This window comes from Filicampus tigris, chromosome 8, assembly GCF_054856515.1.
Source record: "Filicampus tigris isolate MCC_2025a chromosome 8, RoL_Ftig_1.0, whole genome shotgun sequence".
In the NCBI taxonomy this organism is placed as follows: domain Eukaryota; kingdom Metazoa; phylum Chordata; class Actinopteri; order Syngnathiformes; family Syngnathidae; genus Filicampus; species Filicampus tigris.
Genome location: NC_141224.1, coordinates 22,970,058 through 22,982,679, shown reverse-complemented (window position 1 = coordinate 22,982,679; position 12,622 = coordinate 22,970,058). Strand labels below are relative to the sequence as shown.

Genomic DNA, 12,622 nt, shown 5'->3' with positions numbered 1-12,622 from the left:
AGTGACAGACTAACGGACCATCAACGACGGACGCGGTTCGCGATGATAACTCTGATGGATGAAATCTGTCGTTTTTAAAAGGTGTCCTGTTATTCGTCAATCATCAGCAAAATGGGCGTTCGTAAATGACAGACTGACGAACCGGTCCATCAGTCTAGCGGAATGCCCACCTCTGCAATATAGTTCAGGACCTTCTTAGTTCTTACAATGCATCAAAGTACGTGATTGAGTATAAATACAGTAGGGCTCTGAGGTCTGCAGACTTGGGTCAATTAGTGGAGCCCAAAGTTCAAAGCAAACAGGTGGAGCGGCATTTCGGTGTTATGCTGCTTGCAAATAGAGTAAACTGCCAAAACATATCAAATCAGCCCCAAGTGTAATGCTTTTAAATCCAGATTAAAAACTATGATTTTCTCCCTGCCATAATGGTCTTTTAAACATATTTAAATCAGTTTAACTTTAGTCTTTTAATAATTTTAGAAAACTACTTTTTATATCTTTACTTTTAAATCTTCTAATCTTTTGCTAAGGTGTTTTAATGTTGTTAATTTTCGTTCTTTTAGTAATTGTGGTAAACTGCTTTTGTTTTCTCTGCTTTACTTTTGAATGTCTTTAGTCGTTTTGTTTGTAAATGCTTTTCGGTGTTGTGCCTTTGGGTGTGGTAAGCACATTGAGAGTTGTCTTGTGTATGAAATGTGCTATATAAATGAAGCTGCTTTGCCTTCTTTGCCTCTTCTTATCCCACTGAGGCGCGAACATTTGCAAGTGTTTGCGAAGGTAGCACATTCCGCTTTCACGTCAAGGTTTGTTCAAGGTTGCAAATGTTCGCCAAACATTCTCCAGACAGTTTTAATGTTTTTTTCTTGTCGCGGTAAGAAAAGTAGAGGAGAATGTCTGGCGAACGTCTAGAGAACATTTGGCGAAGGTTTGCAACCTTGAACGAACCCTGACGAGTTTGCAACATTCGCTACCTTTGCAAACACTCGCAAATGTTTACCCCCCAGTGGGACAGGGCAGCGATTCCCAACCAGTGTGCCGTGGCACATTAGTGTGCCGTGAAAGATCTTCAGGTGGTCCATGGAAAATTACCCAATGTCAATTATTTTGACCCCCCAAAAAATATATATTTTCAAATAACTTTTTTGGTGTTAATTTATCGATGCCAACCGTGTATAGTAACAGGCAGAACAATGAAATGCTATTCCACTAAATGGCTGAAATGACATAATTAACCTTTTTATATACAGTACTTTTGTGAATCATTTTGCTAAGTGGTGTGTCGTGAATTTTTTTCCGATGTGAAAGATGTTCCTTGGCTCAATAAAGGTTGAGAAACTTCGGGATAGGGACTTTTTGCTGCATCTCTTCTAGTAGACCTCAAGGCCGTATCTCACTGAGCGGCGTGCGTAACGGAAGTTGCTTTTTGGTCAGGGCTCCTTCAATGTTGCAAACAGTTGCAAAGACGTTCGCCAATAATTTTAATGGTCTCAGTTTTTCTTGTTGCCATCAAATTTCGAACATGTTGAAAAGTTTTGGGTGACAAGAAAAACTCTTTCAGACCATTACATTTCTACCATACCTTATCCCGCTGAGCGGCAAACACTTGCGACTGTTGGCGAAGGTAGCAAAATGCACATTCAAGTCAGGGATCATTCAAGGTCAAACCTTGACGAGGACGCAACATTTGCTACCTTTGCAAATACTCGCAAATGTTTGGTGCTTAATAGGATAGAGGCTTTAATGCTGTCCGGCATGTTGAGGCTCAACATGGTACAACACTGAAGGTTCCCAATTGTAAATTCAGACTTGATTTTAATGTAAAGGTTAATAAAAAGCAAAATCCACAATATTGTGGTACAGCATTGCTGGCATGATGATCCGCGAAATAGTTGAGGTTGGCTGCAGTTTTCACTTTTTAGTTTAGTTTTCACAGGGAATAAATGCAAATGTTGACTCAAAAATAAGCAGGAGCTCACTGTAAATTAATAATGGTACATGCCTGCCACCAAATAACAATATTGTCAGCAGGGAATGTGTGATTTATAAAACAGTGACTTTAATTTAATATGACATGAAAACAACCACCGAGTACAGTAGGGCAACGGCAACAACAATTGCAACGCAATCATGTCAGTTTTAATGAAGAAGATGCATGCATGTGGGCTGGGGAAACGTCGGCGTGCCAAGGTCACCATCAGTTCAATAATAAGTCCAGAGGAGGTCACTGTTGCGTGATAGGTTTCCAGGCGTCAAGGATCAGTTTTGTGTGTGCGTGTGTCACGCACGCACAGAGGATTCAAGAGGGAGAAAGGACGTGGAGAGGGGCGGTTTTTGGTTGTGAAAGCCGCACCCCCTTGTGATGATTTCATATTCAATGAGGTCGGAACAGACGAGGGCAGTCATCAGCACAGTAACAACACGGACTTCATTCACCTAAGCACCGGCCGTCATGCTTCATGGATGCGTCGGTACATCCTCTGTCACCCGGGCAGGAGAGTTTGCCCACTTTCTACCGCCCTCCAGTGAACTTTCCACGGCTACAGCAGCACGCAGCCGCTATGGACGGATACCGGTGCCCCGGTGCGGCATGCAAATACGTACTCTGACGTCGGCGATCATGTGGCTTTTGGCGTAGATCCTCCTTGTGATCGCCAATTTTTCTCTCTCCTGTCGCCTGCCTAGCTACTGGAGCTACAGTGTTTTAAACGGCTTTTACGCATTCTGTTGCTTTGGGATTGAAACGCACGCTACACGAGCATCGCGACAGAACAGTCGACAGGTAAGAATTAATTCTAGTTTTCATTTATCTCCAAAGTACCGAAAGTCAAAAGTGTATGTAAGCGTATTTGTTTATGGAACCATTCTCTCTTAGCTTTTGCGCGTCTTCTAAACAGCTCCACGTCTGCGTCTAAATATTTAACTTGTCTCACTGCGTGAACTTTGCTTGCCTGCTTGCATATCTCCACCTGCGCGCTAAACGTCTCCATCAAGTTTTAGTCCATTTTTGGTGCTCCCCCCAATGTTCGAGTTCTACTCTGAAACGCCGTCGCCGAGTCGACCGAAGGAAGGAAGCCAGTCAGAGAGTCGGAGATCGAGAAACGCTGGGTCTACTTTTCCTCCTCCTCCTCAGTGTGTCGACATAACCAGCTAAACATGGCCGTCCTCTGCCGACATGTTGTTACGTCGCTGGCGAGAAGGAGGGGAACGTTTGGGGAGCGGGAGTGCGTTTTTCCTCGCGCCGCTAGGTCACACCACCGGCGGGAAGAGAGCGCTCGGCTTGGCTCCCCTGCCGCTGCATCCGCACAGGGGTCTGAGTGTAAACTTTAGGAGTCCCGTGTTGTTTATCGACTTGGATTTGTGATGTAGGCGGTGTAACGCGGCCAGCCGGTGACGCCTCCTCCCTGCCGGTCGCAGGCTGAGGCTGCGTGCAGTCTGGCTGACTGGGGCTCACTTTCACTGCAGTGGCGTGTGGGCCGCTGCAAGACGCCAGGCGCGGTTCTTTCTGTTCTCAATGTCAACTTTGGGACAGGCCTATTGCCTCACGCTTGAGACAACACGTTGTAGCACCCTGTGATTCTTTGGTGGTGGGATCTTTGCATCCCCATTCCCAACAAATAGTAAAATCATTGACAGAAACAGGGCAAGCACATTGCACAATAACATAACCGCAATTCTGCTTTTTCTTGCGATAAAAGTCTTGTTCACTCTGTCACCATGGGAGCAGAACATCATTTTTAAGCAGCTGCCGGGATAGCTTACTCAAGTCCCTAAATGAAACAAAAAATAAAGTGGACTCAATTAAAAATCCTGCTTTAAATGATTATTAGATTTATAGTAGTTCTATCAGGGCTGGTGCCCGTTTCACAGAGATTTTGATTTCAAATGTACACAATAATTAATATTTCATTGTTACAGTTTAAAGTTTAAGTTTATTTATATAGAACCTTAATCACAAACAAGTCTCAAAGGGCTCCACAAGCCTACAGTTCACAAAGATTGACACTTCTTCCTATCTGAGAAAAAGGCAACTTAGAAAACCCATTTGGGGGAAAAATAACCCTTGAGAAGAGATCACAGATGGGGGAATCCCCCTTCCATGATGGTGGATATGTAATTGTAATTATGATGAATTCAAGTAATTCATACATCTGGCAGTGTTTCTTTCTTTTTTTTTCCTAATCTTGTATTGGGTCTCGTCACGGTGGCTGCGGGCATCAGGCAAGGACCACATGAGTAAAAAAAAATAGTGTCGCGAGTCTGATGTATTCATTTTTTTTTCATGTGGTTATTCTTAAACAAATAAAATAAATAAATAATAATGGCATTTACCACTAAGATGCAGCTAACATATTTGTTTCCATTCTTGTTTTAAAAGCACACTTGGCATTGGTGTAAATTTTGGGAAATGACAATATTAAAAAAATAAATAAAAAAAGTATAGCAATCAAGCTAGTGGACACAGTAACGATGAGATAATTTACCCCAAAATAATTTGGGAACAGTTGTTACATGAGAAGTATCAAATATCAAATCGGTTACCCTTCGCTTTACCCAGTACCCAAGAAGTAGCCCTAAGTTTTTAATCATGCTATTTTGGCCTGTCAGTAAATGTATACTAAATGTGTTCTTGATTCAAATCTCTTAGATGTTTATTTTCTCTGTTGTAACTTTTTTTCCAAACTACCACAAATGCATGTTCACTGGCTATTTGTAATTTTTTTTTTAGATTATTCGGTTCGATGAAGTAGAGTAATTATAATGGTAATTATGCAGCAATGGATTTCACCAAATGCACACACTCTTTGGCAGCTTTGTGCATGTCATTTTGCTCAGCTAGAGTGTCAGATAGTAGTTTGGATTGTTAGCGGAAATGACATGCTTCCCTTTTGAAGAAGTATGGTGTTCATGTGTCAGTACTCCCCTCACACTGGGATGACCTAAGATTCCCTGTTTGTGAACACACATTATTCAACTGCAGCGCCCAATTATCCTGAGATCTAAGAAGGTTTGATCGCAGCGCAGTTAACCCTCCTGTCATACTTTCTAGTACCTGCTATTCCTCAGGGGATAAACTTGTCGCTTCGCACTCCTGCTCTTTACATGTGAAGAGCTATTTGGCTCATGTTTGTTCGCATGTTCCCTGCATGTGATGTGCCTAATCTGAGATAATGTATAATTTAGAGTGACAGCGGGCTCAATTCTATTGTTGCAGCAATAAATCAAAGGTCTCTTGCTGATCAAAGTAAACCACCATTTTTCTGTAGATCCTTTGAATATATTCGGTGTGAATGTAGACCAAATTAGCATCTTTAATGTAGCTACATCTTATGTAAGTAAAATAATTAAATCCATACAAAAAGTTGATGATGATAACAGATGTATTTTGTGGAGGGGGGAGTGGAGTGATGACAGAATTGCTCAAAGGATTACTGCCAAGCATACAGATGTCGCATCATCATTGCTACACAGAGCATTTAAGTTCAACTTTAAATCATTTTGTTTTTGTTGATGGGTAGCGGATCACACAGCTGGGTTTGTGCAGCTGGGAGTGATCAATTGCCATTCAATGCATCATTCCCTATCAAATGCTGTGTAGCTTGTCTCTCACCCAAGTCAGCTGCGATAGGTTGTACGTGACAGAACAGGATAAAGCAGTATATGAAATAGATAGATCGACCCAGACATGAATTGTTGTAATTTTTTTTTTTTTTTTTAAGTTGGAGCTAGAATAAGAAAATCCTTGTCTCTCTGTGTGCTGCAACTTCTAAGAATGTCATGGCCAAATATCCAGCTGTGAGGTGATCCACTCTGTTGCTTCCTGGAGGCGTTTCCTTCTCTACTTTAGTCAGAGAGGATAAAACTGAACAAGACTCAGTCTGTCAGATTTTGTGGGATAGAAAATCGCTATGCATTAAAAGCCGCTGTCAAGGTTTGAAACAATCAAAATGCAAAGATCATTTAGCTCAATCAAATTAGAATTTTACATCTTAAATGTCATAAATTATTATTTTACAATCTACTGTTTTGGATTAACATTGTAAATTCAGTCGAATGAGGCTCATGTGTTTTCTTTGTTGGTTGTCTTTGGGGAGTTTGGTGTGGAAAAACATGGAGAGCCATTGGACCCAGCTCAATCAGACACCTTTGAAATGCACTAGAACAGTGAGCCAACATCAGCCAGGTCTGACTATTCAAATGTTGGTCAGAGTGATCGGACAAAAACTGACAGACACATTGCTATATCCTGTCGGGAGTATTCCCCAAAGCTATTATACCTGCAAGGGGGAGACCAACTTCATATCATCTTCCATTTTCAGTTCCTCTAAATGTAATGACCAACAGTACCAATATTTATGTACCTTTTATAAATATCAGTCATGCAACAGAGGTCACAATTAGAAGACTGAAGACATCGGTAACATGTTTTGTGTGTGATGATATAGCTGTTAGTTTAAAGGCTTGCTTGTTGTTGACTTTTTACATTTGTCTTGCAGTGCAACAGTCACTTTACATTTTTAATACTTGCTGGTGTTGCCATTATTCTCTGTGTGGTCATGCTTATTTATTCCGTGGAGTACAGCCCATTACATCTATTTTAGTCTTTTTGGCTGACTTGCAGCATTTTTTCACAGACATCAATAACTTCCAGCATCCGCTGACTCCACATCAAGCATTCAAATCAAGTTTCAAGCCGCCCTTCGTCTTTATGAAACATAAGTCATAGCACATTTGAAGGATGAATGTGCTCAGCTTGGCACTGATATGACATCACCAACAGTGATGTGATACTTTTGTTTCAGGTGTTCAGACGTGCTTAGTGACTAATGCTCCCGGAGAAGTTAGGTCATCATCTGTTTTTTGAGGCTAAGAAAAGTGAGGACAGTAGAAGGCAGGAGAAGTTGGTAAGAATCGGATGGGGAGTTTGTGGTCGGGCTGAACGATGAATTGCATTTGCAATTTAATCGCGATATGATAAAACGTGATTTGCTAATTGGTAAAGCGGCATGTTGGTGACATGCCTGCAACACATGCCGCGCACCTGTCAGAAATTGTAGCATATGTGACACTGCGCATTCTCTCTTGTGATTGGCCCGTTATGTTACATGTTGTGATGACGTGCACTTTTCCCCGACTCGGTTCTTTGAGGGCAGTTTATTTGTCACCACGGAGGAGAAGATCCACCACGCAGCTTGTTGCTGCTGCAAAGCAAACTAGTCTGTGAGCAACGTGGGTGTTATGTCAGTTATGTGTGTCTCAAGAAGACTACACATGCACGTCTCACTTTCACCGCCACTTTCCTGATTGATTTCATCACTATACAATTAAATGCATCGTCTAGTCATCCAGGTCCCTTTGTTGTACCAGGCATGATATCCCTTGTTGTCGCTGTCGTTTTGATTGTTGCTCGGCAGTAAAAACGCCAACCGGAATTGGTCATAAAAGGAAGAGGAAATTCCACCCTGCGGTGTCCTCGTCAGTTTCAGCCATAGCGACGCCCCCGGACTTGGAGTGAAACTGCAACACATTTTCAAAACAATGCGTGTGGGTTGCGTGCGAGTATAAGGCAAACTGCGCCTGGCATTTCCGCAGTGACGGGGCGGACGTGCTAACCAGTCAACCACCATGCCGCAATGCAAAAAAAATCAAATAAAAACAACAGACACACACACACACACACGTGTGCGTGATCATTAGGGAAATAAAAAAAAATGCGGCACATGTAATTGCATCTGTGGGACCGAAAGGTATACAACGCTGTTTTATTTTTGAGTTTTTCTGTGTTTGGTTGCGTGTCAGGAGTGGGGCACGTGCGTGTGACGTCGTACTGGTAAAGTCCGTTCTCGATGGCGTTTGGTTGACTTGAACCGACCGGGCGGGTCTGAAATATAGACGGGAACTCATGGACGGACTGAAGCATAGGTGAATGCCCAGCTCTGGTGCTTCCTTTCCAACAGAGGAAAGACAGCACTGGTTTAAATGAATTAAACTCCACTCTTCCTAACTGACGTCATCATGCAACGGCGAGTAATGCTGATTTAAGTCTCTAGCTTGCAGACTTTACATGAGATTAGCATAGTAATTAAATGATAAACATACAGATATTAATTGATTTTGTGAAGGATCACTGATGGTGTTTTTCATTGATTTAAAAACAAAAAGATTATAGAATAACTGAAAATATCTATATTTTGGTTAGGGCTGGGCGATATAACTGAAAAGTGTATCACGATATAAGTCTTTCATATTAGTCAATATCGATATGAAAACCCCCCTATCTATCAAAATAGAATATATGATTGAATAGAGATTTGCGACACGAATAAATCAGCCCTATTTGGACTTCCTAAATGGAGCGGTCAGTGTGTCACCTGCGCTCTTGCAGTGTCTCGTCGGTGGTGAGTGTACAGTATATGCGCCAATGTATGTTTGAGTTTTCACCCCAGGTCACACTACTGAAATGGTCAGGGAAGTGGGAATAGTGTGGTGTCCTGTTTGTAGATCAAACTGGAGCGGAAATGAAGGAAATATTGTAAAATTGTAACGTGTATGTGTGGTGTGCGCCAGCGTCATCTTATGCGAGAAAGAGGTGAAAGAAATGTGCAGTTGCGCATGCGCGCAGCTTAGAGGGAACATTGTATGAACATTGAATGAAGACCAATATAAGTGAACTAATACTCCCTTAGTGCATACATTTTCGCTGACCAATCGTTTTAGGACTACTTAATTTTTTTAAACCGACTCATTATTGCCATAGTCCAGGCCTGGACAACCCGCAGCCCGCGAGCCTCTTTGGCCGGTTTCATGCGGCTCCTGAAGCCCTTATCGAAAATGAGCTTAGCTGGGCGCAGCGCGCCGTCAACCCCATTATTGTGTATGTGGTGAGGGATGGGGAGGACCATTGAAAATGGCTACCTCCTAAATTAAACTCTTATGAGCTATTTTGATTGTCATCATTATATTTGTCCAAACAAAATCACTTTGTCATATCAGGCATTTCAAATAAACAATAAACTGAAGAAACAATGGTGTTATCATAATGTTTTCCCATGACTGTATGTACAGCATTGCATATTTTGAACTGCAGATGACATTTTTATGGGCATTGCAGTGTTTCTCAACTGTGAAGTTGTCTCCCATCCTCCAGATTTCAAATTTGGGAGAAAGCAAGGAGAGGCAGTGAGTGTTCACTGACAGGCTCACTGCACTGCATCACGTCAGCCACGGGCAGTGCAATGCCACCCCAACCCCCACTACCCCTGCTAGTCTGTGGAGGAGACATTTCACATGTGAGGAAGGCACAGTGGCAGGTGTGGAGATTTGACCACATGGTAATGGGAAGACTCATACGTAAACCGTTTTCCTCATTGAGCAGTGGTATGAGCGATTTTTCTCTTGCGATATCCATATATATGGGAGATCATTTTAGCTAATGAAGGACGACAACAATGTTGTCACGCTGACCTAATTTTAAGGCTGCCCGATTTAAAATGAGCAACCCCCCTCCCATTTCCTATTTTATTTATTATTTATTTATTATTCACTATAGATAAAACACAATTTTCTTACTTGGGGTAGTTTAGTTACATCTGAGACTAAGTCACAAATATCCATGAGCTTTCTTTGATGGTATGGGCGAGAGTACAAGGCGCATTGTCAACTGTCTTGCGTGTAACAAGACACATGAATTGGACACTTTATTATCAACTAACTTAAAAACGAGGTGAATTAAAACAGCACTCAAAGTGCAGACCTCTGTCCACCTTGAAGTATCAAAAGCATCATAAGTCAAGATAATCAGACAGTACCATATTTGCATTTAGCATCAGTTTCTGCTAGGCGTTACGTCACCAGTATCAAACTCAAGGCCCGGGGGCCAGATTCGGCTCACATCACTTTATGTGGCCCGTGAAGGTAAATCGTCGTGTTGACTTGACATGTTTCTTTCAAATTGTCTTCACTTTTGACACTACCTATGAGACATTGCAAGTATTTGTTACCAATCCCTCCTTTAAAATAAATAGAAAAATAGCTGAACAAACAGATTTCAAAACTAGTTATCCATCAATTTGTTGTGTGTATGTGTTAATATAAGGCGATCATACATTTATTTGGGTTCGCAGTCATAACGGTCCTCTAAGACACACCAAAACTATAATGTGGCCCGTGACAAAAATGAGTTAGACACCCCTGCTTTATGTGATCAGGATTTTTTGGGGGTTGAATAGCAATTTTGTGGAAAAACAAAACAAAAACAACCTATACGTGATCACCTATTCGATCAGGAGATGGAGCAATATAACTATTTAAACAACTTATATATTTATTCTACAGTCGACCCCCGCCATAACGAAAATGTATTGGAAAAAATAACAATTTAAACCACAAAAAAATCTTCAATAAATGCTGATAAACATTAAAGATAACATGTAATGTTTACATATTTACATAAACTCTTTGTCATAGAAAAAAAATAATCTTGAGGATAAAAAAAAAAAAAAAAAAAACTTTGCTAGTCATTAAAGGGCTTTTGCTAAAGCTATCTTGGGTCAGCAGCTTTAAGCACCTACTTACCAGCTACACCGAGTAGCCTACACCTGCTCCTTTTTGGCTCGTATTGAAAGACGGCTGTGTTGTACAAGTCCCAGTGCCCATAGACTTGCAATGATTAATTCGTCCTACATTGTTTGTCCACATTTTACCTGCGGTGTATGTGACGAAGTAAGCGCATTCTCAAAACTGTTTGGCTCCGGTGTAGCTGTACATATTCTCCCATCCATGAAACTGTATTGCGTCGCGAGAATAGCTCAACTCGCATTTGGTACGATGGCAGTATATCTTGTCTCCGCGTTAAGCAAAGAACGCATCTGTCAAAATCGGAGCAATTTCCGTGTTAGTTCAAACAACATGCCTGCCCGCTGGTTGCATCTTGGATTGGCTGAATGTGCATGGCCGTAAATTCACATAACTTGCACTGTGTGATGAAAGCTATTTTGAATGAAAGAAATGTTAAAATGAAATAACTCACAAACTGTAGCTACTTTTTAATAATATATAGATAATTAAATGGTGTGCAGACTTTTTCTACCCCAAAAAATATTGTAAATCTACACTTGCTTCACTGAACGATTATGGATAGACAGCCTTTGTGAATAACAGCTCTTGTTTATATTTTAAATTGCATCATACATCTGTAAGATATTGTACAACAATAGACTATGGGAAAGAAGACTAACTTCAAATTATGTCTCGACTACATAAGGTGTTTTTATTGATTTTTGTGAATACTTATGTGACTTTAATGTCTCCTATTATTCCCTAATGACAGATATCATCAGATTTTGAGCTGGAGTACTTGTCTACCACTGCCAACTCAGAATGAGACAAGGGGTTTACTACAGCATTCAGAATGAAAACAAAAAGTGTATTTGATGTATGGTGATTTATACCACATGCGTCACCCGAGAATACAGGTATATAATTTGTGGAGGGTCCTTAACATAGACGGGATACGGGAGGGATACACCTTCTACCGCTCTTATTGTATGCACCTTATGTAGTGACAACAAATACAGACAACAGATACAGAAATTTTCCTATCCACATACTACACGTGATCGCAAATTTTATGATGCAGACTACGAGCGTGTAAGCTGACTGTTAAGCGAATATCAAACATCCTGTCAAGTTCAACGTGCTCGAATAAAGGAATGTTATGCTGATGGCGTCATTAGTTGTGTTTCACCGTTTACTTGCTTTGACAATGGTACAGTGTTTGTTTGCTCAACTCGGACAGGGTTTTTTGTGTGTGTGATTGTGTGTGTTTACTTAGGGTGCTTTAGCGTGCTTGTGGAGTCACAGTTTTCCTTGTAATTCACATGGTGCGTGGTGGATAGCTTATCTGTCAGTGAATTGCTCTTCATGATGCCCGTTTTGGCACATCTAATAATGTTATCCTGACTGACGTCAGTATTGTCAACCCCGAATAATTTCCCGGCTTGGGACATGGACTTGCTATTTAATCATGTCGCTGAGACGGGACACTCCTCAATAGTTGAAACAATGTTGTTTTCCCTCGGCTGCTGCTACGGAGTGGGGCTGGCCAGCCACGTTTCAGAGGGAGTGAGAAACACGGCGCTGTGCGGAATGCCCGCCATAGGCTGGCGGGGCATCCTGCCTCTGTCATCCCAGGCCGGCAAGGAGGGGATGCCGACGCGGTGATTCTCTGCCTTACAATAGACGCACCTGATGAGGCGCTGGCTCCGGCAGCCCCTGCGCTGGAGAGTGACCCGCGGGCAGAAGGAGCCCTCTGCCCGACTGCCGGCGCTACGACTTAATTGGTTTTGGAAGCCTGTAGAATATGGCTTCTCAAATGTTATTTGCGACTAGTCGACTAGTCTATAAGGAAGAAAACTTGAAGTTTAATACATATTGAATTCAAAGTTTAAAATGCAAATGTTGTGTGTATTTAGGGGCTTTTTTAGCCCAAACATTCAGGACAGTTTGTTAATTTAAATTCTATTGATGTAACAACAACTGACTGAATAAAGATGAACAATTGAAAGAGAGATACATTTTCCAATGCAATGCATGGCATTTATTATGAATAATGTAATGGTACCGA

At 41.5% G+C, this 12,622-nt stretch overlaps 1 protein-coding gene across 3 annotated transcripts in view; it reads left to right on the top strand.

Moving 5' to 3' along the window:
- The first annotated feature begins 2,299 nt into the window (after positions 1 to 2,299).
- Positions 2,300 to 12,622, top strand: part of zhx2a (zinc fingers and homeoboxes 2a) — a 63,193-nt gene continuing 52,870 nt past the window's right edge. Inside the window, exons 1-2 of one of the 3 annotated variants that reach the window (XM_086037643.1) lie at positions 2,302 to 2,580; positions 2,683 to 2,779. The gene's annotated coding sequence lies outside the window, so the exon portion shown is untranslated. Of the gene's footprint in view, positions 2,780 to 12,622 lie in introns of all 3 variants that reach the window. The other 2 variants (XM_086037644.1, XM_086037642.1) reach the window with 2 other exon arrangements.